The sequence below is a fragment of the Cajanus cajan genome, chromosome 4 (assembly GCF_000230855.2).
Source record: "Cajanus cajan strain Asha chromosome 4, NIPB_CcT2T_4, whole genome shotgun sequence".
Lineage (NCBI taxonomy): Eukaryota > Viridiplantae > Streptophyta > Magnoliopsida > Fabales > Fabaceae > Cajanus > Cajanus cajan.
In genome coordinates, this window is record NC_138520.1 from 20,276,548 (window position 1) to 20,289,332 (window position 12,785).

At 39.2% G+C, this 12,785-nt stretch overlaps 1 pseudogene; it reads left to right on the top strand.

The window, feature by feature from the left end:
• The first annotated feature begins 9,075 nt into the window (after positions 1–9,075).
• LOC109788918 (uncharacterized) lies at positions 9,076–12,454 on the top strand (annotated as a pseudogene).
• The last annotated feature ends 331 nt before the right edge of the window (positions 12,455–12,785 follow it).

Below are 12,785 nucleotides of genomic sequence, written 5' to 3' on the forward strand. Positions count from 1 at the left end.
CCGTTCCCCACTAAGGCAGCTGATCGTGATGGTAATTTGACCTGAGTGGCAACTCTCTCTACGGCCACATGGTTGTCATGAAAGATATAGACCCCGGCTGATTTGGGCCATCGTAGCATGAGTTCGTACTCCTCGAGAGTAGGAACTAGGTCAAACTGGGGGAACTCGAAGCAGTGCAAATCGATACTCCAGAAGTGAACCAGTGCTCTCAGAAATGCTGGATCCACACAGATCTTCATCAAGTCGAGGACTCGTCCATATGATTTCTCAAACTTGACGCGAGCCTCTCTTGGCATCAAAGTACAGAGGTGATCCAACCTCTCAGCACGGTATAACAAGAAGTCTACTTTCTTCAACTGCCCATGCATCTCCTTAGACCTCTCCATATTCTACAATACAATGCATGATATGAGATGATGGAGATGAATATGCATGCATAGTGTTTATTCAACTAAGCATTATCATGTTTTGGGATTTTCCTAAGATGATGCATGATATTGCTTGGTTTGGATAAATACATATTTTTTCTTTTGGATATTTTGTATCTTTTTTGTATTTTTTGGGTGAAAAGGGAAACTACCTATATGAATGCAATGAAGGTAGATGTTAACACCATGTACTAGAAGATCTTTATTTCTATTTATTCTTATTATTTAAAAAGGAATGTTGTATGTTTAAAAGGTGCAATGTATGCTCATACAATGTCACATAAAAATGCACAAACAATTCACTCATCCACAAACAGTCACGAGCGAATCACGAGGTAGGGGTATCCTGCAGAAAGGTGCATATTCAAGGTGGTTCTAACTGTTCTCACCGGTCTGAGGCCCCCAAGGTGCCCCCATTATAGGGACCCAATTCCTCTCGTCGTAAGTCGATGGAAAGCTCCAACGCACTGTCGGGCTCGAGTTCATGGTTATCACCTTGAGTGATGCTTTCCGACAACGGTCTACGGGCACCTATAGACCCATTCGACAACCGGCCGTACTAACATCCACTCCCTATGGCTTACCACTCATGCCCCCGGGTATAGAGGGAACTGTTGTGTGCAAAGGTTTGTGTGCAGTTTTTATTTCAAACAATTGCGGAAAATTAAACAAACAACAGTTATTAAAGCCAAATAAATAAAGCATGTTATCATACAAGTGAGGTAATAAAGTAATTTTAACTATTATTTGTTAAAAATAATCTGTCACTAAATGGGACTGACTCTCGAGGCTTCCCCAGTGGAGTCGCCATCTGTCGCCACCGGCCCGAAACGGGCTTTCGGCATTCGCGAAGGATGGTTGGACTCTTTTATTTGTTTAAAAAAAATATGGATTGCTAGAATGACTTATTCTCAAACTGAGACCTTGTCAAACGAGCAATTTTATTAAAAGGCTCACCAATCCATGTTAATCCCAAGCGGGACCCTCCATGGATTAGCGGTTTTCATAAAAAGGAAGGGTTCATGGAGTCGCCACCAATGTTTTACTCAAAACATTGGAAAAAGAAGTTTAAGGCAATCGATTCAAAAATCGACTTCGGCCATGACAACCAGAGTCGGGTAAGGGAGTCGGTTACGCGTGGGGAAGGTGTTAGCACCCCACAGCGCCCCTTTCGGGTTCCCTATGACAGATTATTTCTAAAAATAATAGTGCGAAATTACTAAATTACCCCTATTTATTCTAAACAATTATAACTTAACTATCTACATGATGACAGTTCAATATGCACACAGAAAGCAGTAAAAGGAAGGACTTAAGAAGAAACCTTTGAAGCGTGCTTTTATATTCAAGTAAAACTGGGAAGCTTTTTGGCGTTCCCTCGCTCTACAAGCCCGCTCGCTCCCTCCTAGAAAATTTTAACTATGGAAATCCGGAGGATTTCCCTTCGACTCAGTTCGAGACTCAAGCAAAAAGCTCAGAACTCGAGAACTTTGTCGGATCAACTCTCCGAGTGATTTCTAGGAAGAGCACTGCTCAAAAAAACCCAGAATACTCAAGAAGAGGGTTAAAACTCAGTGTAAAAAGTGTAGAATGACGTCCAATTGACGTCATATTTATAGGGATGAGGCGCAATACGGCCTCTGGGGGTCAATACGGTCCGTATTGAAGTTTTGAACTACAACACGGCCGTATTAAATTCAGTACGGCCGTATTGAAGTTCAAAAAACCTCAATACGGCCGTATTGAGTTCAGTGCAGCCGTATTGAAGTTCAGTGCAGCCGTATTGAGTTCAGTGCAGCCGTATTGAAGTTCAGAAACTTCAATACGGCCGTATTGAGTTCAGTGCGGCCGTATTGTAGTTTAAAATGTTCAATACGGCCGTACTGAACTTTTGGGAGGCCGTATTGGGCTTCATTCCCTCCACTTTCTTATTTTTTGCTACTCTAAGACCTCTAAACCTACAGATTGTCATCCCACGGTCTTCTAAGAGTCCCTTTGGCTGACTTTCCTTTGATCTTCGAGAGTCTTCGAGTCTTATTTCCGACCCGGACAATTTTAGGGGTCTACACCCAAGTATTGTTTTGCTAGCCTCTTAAAGTTTTACAGACGAATGTTTTTGTAACTCTCACAGAGAGGATGAAAAAGGTTTCTACATTCACTAAGGTTTTCGACCTTAGTTTTACAGGAATGTGTTTCTAGAGTGTGTATGTAACTCTCACAGAGAGGATGGAATATTTTCTACACCCACTAAGATGAACTGTCTTAGTTTCAAACTGATATTAAAGTTTGAACGAGAAGAGATATAAGTTGGTTTGACGCTTGTTCACATATATTGCCTGATGCTTCTTTTTTTTTTTTCTACTTAGGTCTTGATATTTATATCCTTATGATGAATCTGCCCGTTGTTTGAATTTGAATGTGTCCGTTGGAGCAAAGTTTTCCGTTGGTGCAGATACTTGAACATCCATGGCTTCACAGATCTTCTTCATTTAATGCAATTGATTTTACATTAAATGCTTTGCTTGCTAAATCTGTGTTACATGAAGTCCTTTGTAATTTATTCCCTTTCATTTTTGACTTCACTCATGACCTAGGTATGTTTGTCCTTTTTCCGTCATCATAATTGCGGAGGCGTTACCTTTTTCTGAAAAGTAGGTGTACTTGCTCTGACATATGCAACTTTGACAAGTGAATTTGTGCTCTTTCATTTTTTCTTCTTTCTTTCCATAACTTTGATAACTTTGTGCGCTTTTCTTATAGATGGAGATGATGTATGATTTTCATCATTGTGGTTAGTGGACTCTAGATGCTTTTCATCATGTTTTGTTTGAGTCTAGAAATTGAGTCTTCGTCTAAGAGTTAGACTTTGACACTTTCATCTCGTCTTATCAGTCTTGTGGATAAATAACTTTAATATCGTCTAGAATGTTTCTTAATCTTTGTACTATTGATGGCTTTTGTTGACTCTTGAGCTTCGTCTGATGTTTAGTGCTTGAGCCAATTTTGACTTGATCTAGCTTTTCTCTTGTTTCTGTTTTCTTCTATTGCACTTTGAGTTGCTCCTGATACTTCTTCATTTGATATTTGTCGTCTGACGCACAATTCATGATTCTTCTAACATTTGGCTTGATTCTTTGATCCTTGCTTCATGTTTTGGCTTTCCCTGCTCTTATACATATTTGAAACGCTACGATCTAGATCAGTAATAACAATATGTATTGTATTTGTCATATTCAAAACTTGTGCTGGGAATTACTTCGTCTGACCTAGCAGTATTGTGTTGTCTCTTTGGGCGTCTTTTGAGGATTACTTTCTCTGATTTGGTCACCTTTTTTCTTAGGCAAGAATGTCTAGTGAAGTTAGTTTTTAGATAACATCCTTTTGCTGGTGGGTGAAGGATCATCCTTTTTGTGGGGTGATCGTTTTTTTTTTTGCTACATGCAAGATGTTGAATGTTTTCTTATTCCTTCTGGGTAGGTTCTACTTTGTCCTATTGTTGTTATGCTTTTCTTTGCTTAGTGGCTATGAAATCACTTTTAAGGAGTGCCCCTGCTTCTTACGTCCCTTTGTCGATATGGTTTTGGCCCATTTGGTCTTGCTCGACTGTTGAGTCTTTCTAACGTTTGTGGATGCTTTTGGCTCAAGAACTCCCCGTGGCTCATGGAAAGTAAACACAAGCAAAGAATGCAAGAATGCAAGATGCAAAGAGAATGCAAAGTAGGAATGGATTATAATTCTTTTTTCTTGAAGTTGAATTTATACCTTTATTGTGCATCCTTGTGCCATATGCATGTAATGCATTAATGCTTCTATGCTAAGCTTAAAGTGCAAATTAACTTTTACCTTCAACTGCACCAAATTTATTCTAAGTGTTGCCTTTTGAACCCAAGGTTTGTGCAGTTCGACCCTCTTGCTTGTACCAGGTATGTTGTATTAGCCCTTAGATCATGTGTACCTAGACTCTATTCTAGGACACTTCCAACTTCTCCCTATGAGTGTTCACTGTGCATACTTCATGTATCTCTCAATATTACCTTAATGTCATATGGGTCAAGAGAAAGAAAAGGGATGTACATATTTTTTGCAAAAGGTTTGTTAGAAGGGATTTTTCAAATTGGGTTTTTAGAAGCATGGCTGACCGAGGTAGGATAGTGTTTTAGGTTGATAAACAAGCGTATTCATTACAGGGAAGTCGTTGTTGTACTTAGCCTTTTCTTTTCTTAGGAGTCGAGCAATGACTTGGGGTCGTGCTTTGATTGAATGATCCTCCCCTGAGCCACCTTTCGATTTTCAACTCAGGTTGCTACTTTAGCATCCTAAGTTTTGCCTAGGTCACTTGAGATGTGTTCCCTAGCGGACGATTTTCTTTTGATCCTTACTTTTGTCTAGGTTTCCCTTTTTGCTTGTGGGTCTTTTAGCGGATCTTGTCCTAATTTTTGCGCAGCTCCCTTAGTGGGTTTCCTACCGGGCTTCTGTCTTTACAGCGTTTGTTTGGGATATGGGATTCCTTCTTTGTTTACTTTTATTACACCCCAGTCATGTTTGAATTGGGTGATTATTCCTTTTCTTCACTTTTCAATTTTAGTGTGATGTAACTACTTGAAGGAGATTGATGTTCTTCAAGTTGAACCATGCTTAGTCCCTTCTTCTCTTGAGGTTCTTCACGGCAATGGAGGATTCAATGGAGGTTCAAGCTTCAAAGCTTGAAGAACAACCGAAGGTGGCTCGGTTTCTCTTGAAGGAGAGAAACTTGAGGAACCTAACACAAAGGAGAAGTTCCTTTGTGAAGCTTCTAGGAGAAGACAATTCTCCACAGAAATTGGACTCTTGAGTTGAGAGAGAATTCTGAATTCTATTTCTCAATTATGTCAAAAGTGTGGTACAAGGTAAGGTTTACAAATATATTGGGAGAAGTAGCTTAAGGAGCAAGATAACCTTAACCATGGTTCACTAGGAACCATGGTAAGGTTACTTGACCGTCCAAGTGTGTCTAGAAACTTGTGGAGCAAGCTTATCACTTAGCTTGCTTGGGAAGCAAGCTAAGGAGAAGCTTTTAGCACAAGCTTCTCAAGCTTAGGTGAGTGAAGAGGAAATTCGGCCAAAAATGATAACCAAGGCTAAGCGGCCATTTAGGCTAGTTTGCTCCAAACTGGATTTTGAAAAATGTTGATTTGGTTTAGTTAGGTTCATCCAATGTTGATGAGACCTAGCTAAATCAAATACTTGAAAATTTAGGAGCAAAACAAGTCTAATATGTAAAATTTTTCCTAGGCCCAATTCTGGCCCAATTACTAATCACACCCTCAAGCATTGCTAATTGCCACCCCCACTCCTACTACTGAAAAATAGAAAAAGAATGTACTTCAAGGTTAGGTTAAATGGAGTCAAAGTTTCCAAGTAACCTACCTTAGAAACAATATACAATGAGAAATAAAAAGAAATAAAATGTCTCACAAATACAAAGGCAAAAATAGACCTATACAAGGAAACTATGTACAATTTATATACAATTAGAACTAGGCCTTCTCTTCATGATAGAGTAGTCCAAGTGAAGAGTACCTTGGGCTTAGAAAGCCCACTAGTCTTCAAGTTTTCCAACTCTTCCTGTATGCGCCTGGCCATAGCTCTAGTGATTGGGCCCTTGGCCCATGGTCCATCATAGTGTATATTAGGCTATCGTTTGAGCAACGTCCATATTCTAGATACATTTTGTTTATTGCGGGTTAATGGGTGAGGCTTAGAGTAAGTGTTTAAAGAGAGAGAAAAGAAATGAGATAGAGAAGTATATGACATTTAAAATAATATTTTGATTTACACGTGCACTTTTAATGTAGCTCGAGGGCCTGGGAATGCCTTAAGTTTGTGATTCATACATAGAGAAAAGAAGGGAGAATGCCCCTTAGAGAGGTTCGGTACAATTAAGCCTTCTTCGGATGCCAACATTTTGGAAGCTCTTATGCAAAGGGAAATGTCTCTGTTTTCCTCCCTTGAAGATGTGGCTGGCTCATATCCTGAATCTTGTCGTCTTGAATTTCCCCTGAAGTCTGTAGCTATGTTATTCCTTGGGAATTCTTACCAAGTCCTTCTCTTGGATGGTAGTTGCTTTTAAGTAGAATTTGCGCGACTAGGCTTCCCTTGTTTGAGATCTTCTCAACATGGGAAATCTCCAATGGTTTCCTTCATCGTACCCATATATGAAATGGTGAGTGGTTTGCTAACGGGTTAATCTTCCTCAGCTTGCCCATTATCAGTTTTCCATCCATTGCTAATTCGAATTTCTTGTCGAACGTGGAGGGTTGATGAGTCATTATTTTCCCTTATTTTCTTACCTTTCTGTACTTATTTTAATCTCTGATTTGTGCTTATTTGTTGATATTCTGCACTATTTTCTATTTGGGCTTTAATTGGACCGGTAATTCATATTTTAACTAATTTGAAGTTTCTGAATCTAATTATTCCAAATTTTATTTTCAGAGCACTTTAATAATTATTTGGGCTTGGAATTAATTTTTGGACTTCAAGAGGAGCTGCCACGTCATCTACCATGTCACCGCTGCACCATTTTCCACCTCAGCATTTATTTTTAGTCTTTACTCTATTTTATTGTAGCTTGGGTCAGACTTGTATTGTTGGGGGCCCATTTTTGTTTTAGCTCATAGGAGCCTAGGGTAGGGCTAACTTGGCAGCCACTAACATGAGAGGTTGATGTGACTACGTAGTTGCTCTCTTCTCTCCTTCATTATTCCTTTACGTTTTGGCTTCCCTCTGGTGCTGGGTTCTTTGTTTTTTTGCATTTTGCTCTCTCAGCTGCCATTTTCATTTTCGTTTTGCTCTCTGAACATTTGAAGAATACAGATTACTCATTTCGTTTTCCTTCTCTGCCTTGCATTTTCGTTTTCCTTCTCTGCCTTGCATTTTCGTTTTTGTTTCTGTTCTATTTTAATGGAAGGCTAAAAACCCCTGGGTTGGCTTCTTGTTGCGGATTGTAATCTCTGTTTGAGGTTCAGTTATGGTTGTATATCTCTGTTCTTCTTTGTCTTCTTCATTTAACCTCTGTATCAATGTGTCCATGCTTAATGGGCTGTGCTCAATGCCACAATTGCTTAATCTGTGAAGAGGTTGATGTTGTATACGTTTGCTTAATTCGTGTAGGGAAATCTTGAGTTAATCTTCGCTTAGTTGGTTAACTCGGATGGAACAAGGATTAAGTGGTTAACAGAGTAATCTTTTGAGAACCAGGGATAAAAGAGTTGCAATCCGAACAAGGAGCTAATCTATTTTACTTGTTGTGTTATCTGCGTTTATTGTGTTACAAACTAAAAATTCTGAACCAAAACCCCCCTCTCCGTGTGTTTAAGCCTTTAACAGTAAAAGACGATCCTTGGGAGATGACCTAGGAGTCAATTCCTAGTACTACATTTAATTGCATTTATTTGACCAGATACGGCTTCGATCAAATTTGGCGCCGTTGCCGGGGACCATCAGTTCCTGTTAGAGGCTGTGTGTTTGTGTGTTATTTTTTTTTGTTGTGCTCTGTTGTGTGTTTTGTGTTTTAGAGTCTCTGTTATGTTATGTGTGTAGTGTGTTAGTGTATCTGTGTTTCAGTTTTAGTGCATCAGTGTTTCAGTTTTAGTGCATCAGTTTTTGTCTCAATTTTGTGTATCAGTTTGGTGCTTGCGTTTTTGTGTCTCATTACATGTTATGTTGTGTATATGTGTTTGTTATTAGCCCCCAGGTGTAGCACGTTTTTCAGTGGGAAGAATTCATATTGTTGAGTCTGATGCATATAGAGAATCAATGGAACAGTAAACTAATGGAACAGTAACTTGAGTTTGGTTTTTGGTGCATTTGCTGTCATGTGTTTGTGATAACTGATCTTTATTGCATTCCATATCTCATTGACCAATGACTGTTAACCAATTATATTGATTTCATTTGGTGTGCTAAAATCATTGTTCTGTTGAGTTTCAAATCTGGTGCATTTCGTGGTACATTCTGGTTCAATTTTGGTGCATGTGAATAGTGCTGAATAGTAGCAATTTTCCAATTAATTGTGATTTTTGGTTTTGATAGCTAGACTTGTTATTTTTGCCTCAAATTTTGTGTGGTAACTTATTTCAACCTATATTTTGTGTAAAAAATAGCTAGGCACCCAATTTGGTCAAGATTTGAAGATACCAAAATTTTGAAAATTGTTTTCAGCAAAACTTCAAAGGGCCATAGCTTTGGCTCTGGTTATCGGAATTAGGCAAAAAAAAATTTCATTTTGTGTAGAAAAAAAAGATCTATCAAAATTGTTTTTCAAAGGGCCATAACTTTGGCCCCAGTAGATTGTCAAAAAAGGGTCATTTACTATTTCTTTTCTATTTTTGAAGTTTTATTTCCATATTTTTCCAACCTTTTCTTAGGTAGTTCATATAGCTAAGCTTTGAATTTTGTTCTCAAATTTTTTGTGGTAGTTTCTAATGATTTTAGGATGATATTGGTGCATTAGTTTGAATGGTTTCCAAATTTTCATGAAAATTCCAATGATTTTTGTGGTAATTTCTACTGTTCACTGTCACTATTCATGCATGTGTTGCATGTAGTGCATGACTAGGAGCAACTTTGAATTTTTGCACCCATTTGATCTTGAGATTGATAGGACATTCCATAGACTAATTAGAGAGCATATCATTCCATCTTTAGATAGTGATAGTGATAGTGATAGTGATAGTGATAGTGATAGTGATAGTGATAGTGATAGTGATAGTGATAGTGATAGTGATAGTGATAGTGATAGTGATAGTCATAGTCATAGTCATAGTCATAGTCATAGTCATAGTCATAGTGTAAGTGTTGCATCTGAGATTGATTCAAGTCAAATAGAAAACATGGGTGAACAACCTTATAATGGACCTCGAGAGAGAACACTTAGGGAGATGGCTGCACCTGATTTCACATATGAGAGTTTATGCATTCAATACCTTGAGGAAGATGTTCCTTTTGTGCTTAAAACTGGACTAATCCATTTGCTGCCTAAGTTTCATGGTTATGCAGGTGAGGATCCACACAAGCATCTCAAGGAGTTCCACATAGTTTGTTCCACCATGAGGCCACATAATGTCCCTGAAGATCACATCTACCTTAAGGCATTCCCTTTTTCATTGGAGGATCTTGCCAAAGACTGGTTGTATTATCTGGCTCCTGGTTTAATAACAAGCTGGGATGATTTGAAGAGAGTGTTCCTCGAAAAATTCTTCCCTGCATCCAGGACCACTGCAATCTAGAAGGACATATATGGAATTCGACAACTCACGGGGGAGAGCTTATACGAGTACTGGGAGAGATTCAAGAGACTCTGTGCTAGCTGCCCTCACCATCAAATTTCTGAGCAGTTATTATTGCAATATTTCTATGAGGGGCTGAACATAATGGATAGAAGCATGATTGATGCAGCTAGTGGAGGAGCTTTAGGAGATATGACACTTGCTTCTGCTAGAGGGCTGATTGAAAAAATGGCGTCCAACTCACAACAATTCAATATGAGGAGTGATGCCATAGTTGTGAGGGGTGTGCATGATGTGGTAGCCTTAGATTCCACTAAACACAAAAAGCTGGAGAGTAAGATTGATGCTCTCACCACCTTGGTTTCACAACTGGCTGCAAATCAAAAATCAGCTCCACCACCAACAAAAGTATGTGGCATCTGCACTTCAATTAATCATCCAACAGATGCTTGTCCCTCCTTGCAAGACTATTCTACAGGTCCTGATGCCCCACAAGCATATGCTGCCAACATTTACAACAACAGACCTTCACACCAGCAACAAAATAATTATGATCTGTCTTCTAATAATTACAATCCTGGTTGGAGAAATCATCCTAACTTGAGGTGGGGAAACTCTTAGCAGCAGCAGCAAAATCCACTACCTTTCCAGAACAATCCCTCAAGTTCTACATACCAGCCCCCTCAATAGAGACCTCCTCTTGCATCTGCACCTCCACCAGCTCCTCAAGCTTCTACTTCTGAACCTTCATTGGAGGAGTTGGTGAGGCAGATGACTCTTCAAAATATGCAATTCCAACAAGAGACCAGAGCTTCCATTCAGAGTTTGACAAATCAAATGGGTCAGATGGCCACTAAGCTCAATCAGGCACAATCCCAAAATTCAGACAAGCTACCTTCACAAACTGTGCAAAATCCGAAGAATGTGAGTGCCATCACCTTGAGGTCTGGCAAACAAATTGACATACCAGCACCTACAGCTGTTGTACCTCCACCTGAGCCTACACTTGAGAAAGAGGTCCATACAGGTAGTAGCCAAAATTTTCATGCAGGTGGACCTTCTTCCAGTGCACACAGTGATGATGTACATTAGCCTCCTATCCCTCTTCCATTTCCACCAAAATCAATTCCAAGCAAAAAGATGGAAGAGGAGGATAAGGAGATATTGGAGACCTTCAGGAAGGTGGAGGTGAACATACCTCTACTGGATGCCATCAAGCAAATTCCTAGATATGCTAAGTTCTTGAAAGACTTGTGCACCCACAAGAGGAAGCTGAAGGGCAATGAGCAAATCAGCAGGGGCAGAAATGTCTCAGCACTCATAGGTAAATCTGTTCCACACATTCCTGAAAAGTGTAAGGACCCAGGTACATTTTGTGTACCTTGCATTATTGGTAACAATAAATTTGAAAATGCCATGCTTGATTTAGGAGATTCAATTAATGTCAAGCCTCTGTCTATTTTTAATTCTTTGTCTCTTGGTACTTTGCAACCTACGGGTGTGGTCATTCAGTTGGCCAATAGGAGTGTTGCCCACCCCACAGGTTTTGTAGAGGATGTCTTGGTTCGGGTTGGTGAACTAATTTTTCCCGTTGATTTTTATGTTCTTGATATGGAGGAGGGATTCTCCCATGGTTCTGTCCCAATCATTCTAGGCAGACCATTTTTGAAAGCAGCCCGGACCAAGATTGATGTTTATGCTGGCACCTTGTCTATGGAATTTGGTGATATTATTGTTCATTTTAATATTTTGGATGCCATGAAATTTCCTTCTGAAGCTCATTCTGTTTTTCGTGCTGAATTGATTGATGATCTAGTTGAAGAGCACATTCATGGTTTAGATTCTTCTCATGCTAAGAAGCATTCATTTTCATTTGATTTGTATAACTATCTTCCATGCATTGAGTCTGAGTTTGAATCTGAATATCAATCTGAATGTGAAACTGATTATGAGGCATCTAAATTTGAATTTGACACTTTGGGTGTTGTACCTCTTGCTCTTGATTTTATACAGTCAGAATGCATTAACCATTTTGCAGGAAGTACAAAAGAATCTGACTTGCAGGTTGAGGTACGGGCTGCGGAACCCCTTCTCCCTTCTTTGGTTCCTTCTAATGTTCAGCCAGCACCCACACCAGAGTTGAAGCCTCTTCTAGAGAACCTCAAGTATGCTTACTTGGAGGATGATGAGAGATTCCATGTGATCATATCCATATCCCTTGATGCTGATCAAGAAGAGAGGTTGCTGCATGTTCTTCGGAAGCACAAGAAGGCAATTGGTTGTACCCTGGCAGACATTCCTGGCATTAGCCCATCCACATGCATGCACAGGATATTATTGGTGTCACAACCCGAAAATTTTCGATCTTGCGACTAATGGTTTAGACATCCTTTTGAAAATCTCATCAATTAAGGAATGCCCGGACACCAGACTAATCCTTAATTAATGATTTTGAAAATAGGTTCATGGAGTTGCCACCAATGTTTTACTCAAAACATTGGAAAAAGAAAAGGTTTTCAAAAGTCCAATAATGGCCTTGATAACCAGAATTGGGTTCAGGGGTCAGTTACGTGTAGGGAAGGTATTAAGCACCCCTACAACACCCTTAATTGGTACCCTATGATGAAATTAACACGATAAGAATTAATAAATTAAATATTGAATCCCCTTTATTAATGTTTATTTACATGCTTAAAATATAAATTAAGCGATTAACCCTAAAATATCTACGTTATGACGTTTATTATAACAAAAAAGAGATAAAGATGAGGAATAAAAAGAAGAGAAGATGATTGACTGAAATACCTCTTGAACAAGCTTTATTGAATCTTCAAATATGGAGAAGGTGCTTTGTGGCTACCTTTCACCCTACAGTATGTCTCACAAATCTTCAAGAAATACAATATGAGGGAGAGAGAAGATAGAGATGCGACACAAATCTCAAGAAATATAATAGAAGGGAGAGAGATCGAGAATTTTCGTGCTCAAAGGAGTCTTAGATGAAATTTTTGAGGTCCCTTGATCTGTGCCCGAGATTTCGTATTTATAGGCATCAGACGTGGGCCGGAACGGCCCGTTCTGAATTCTG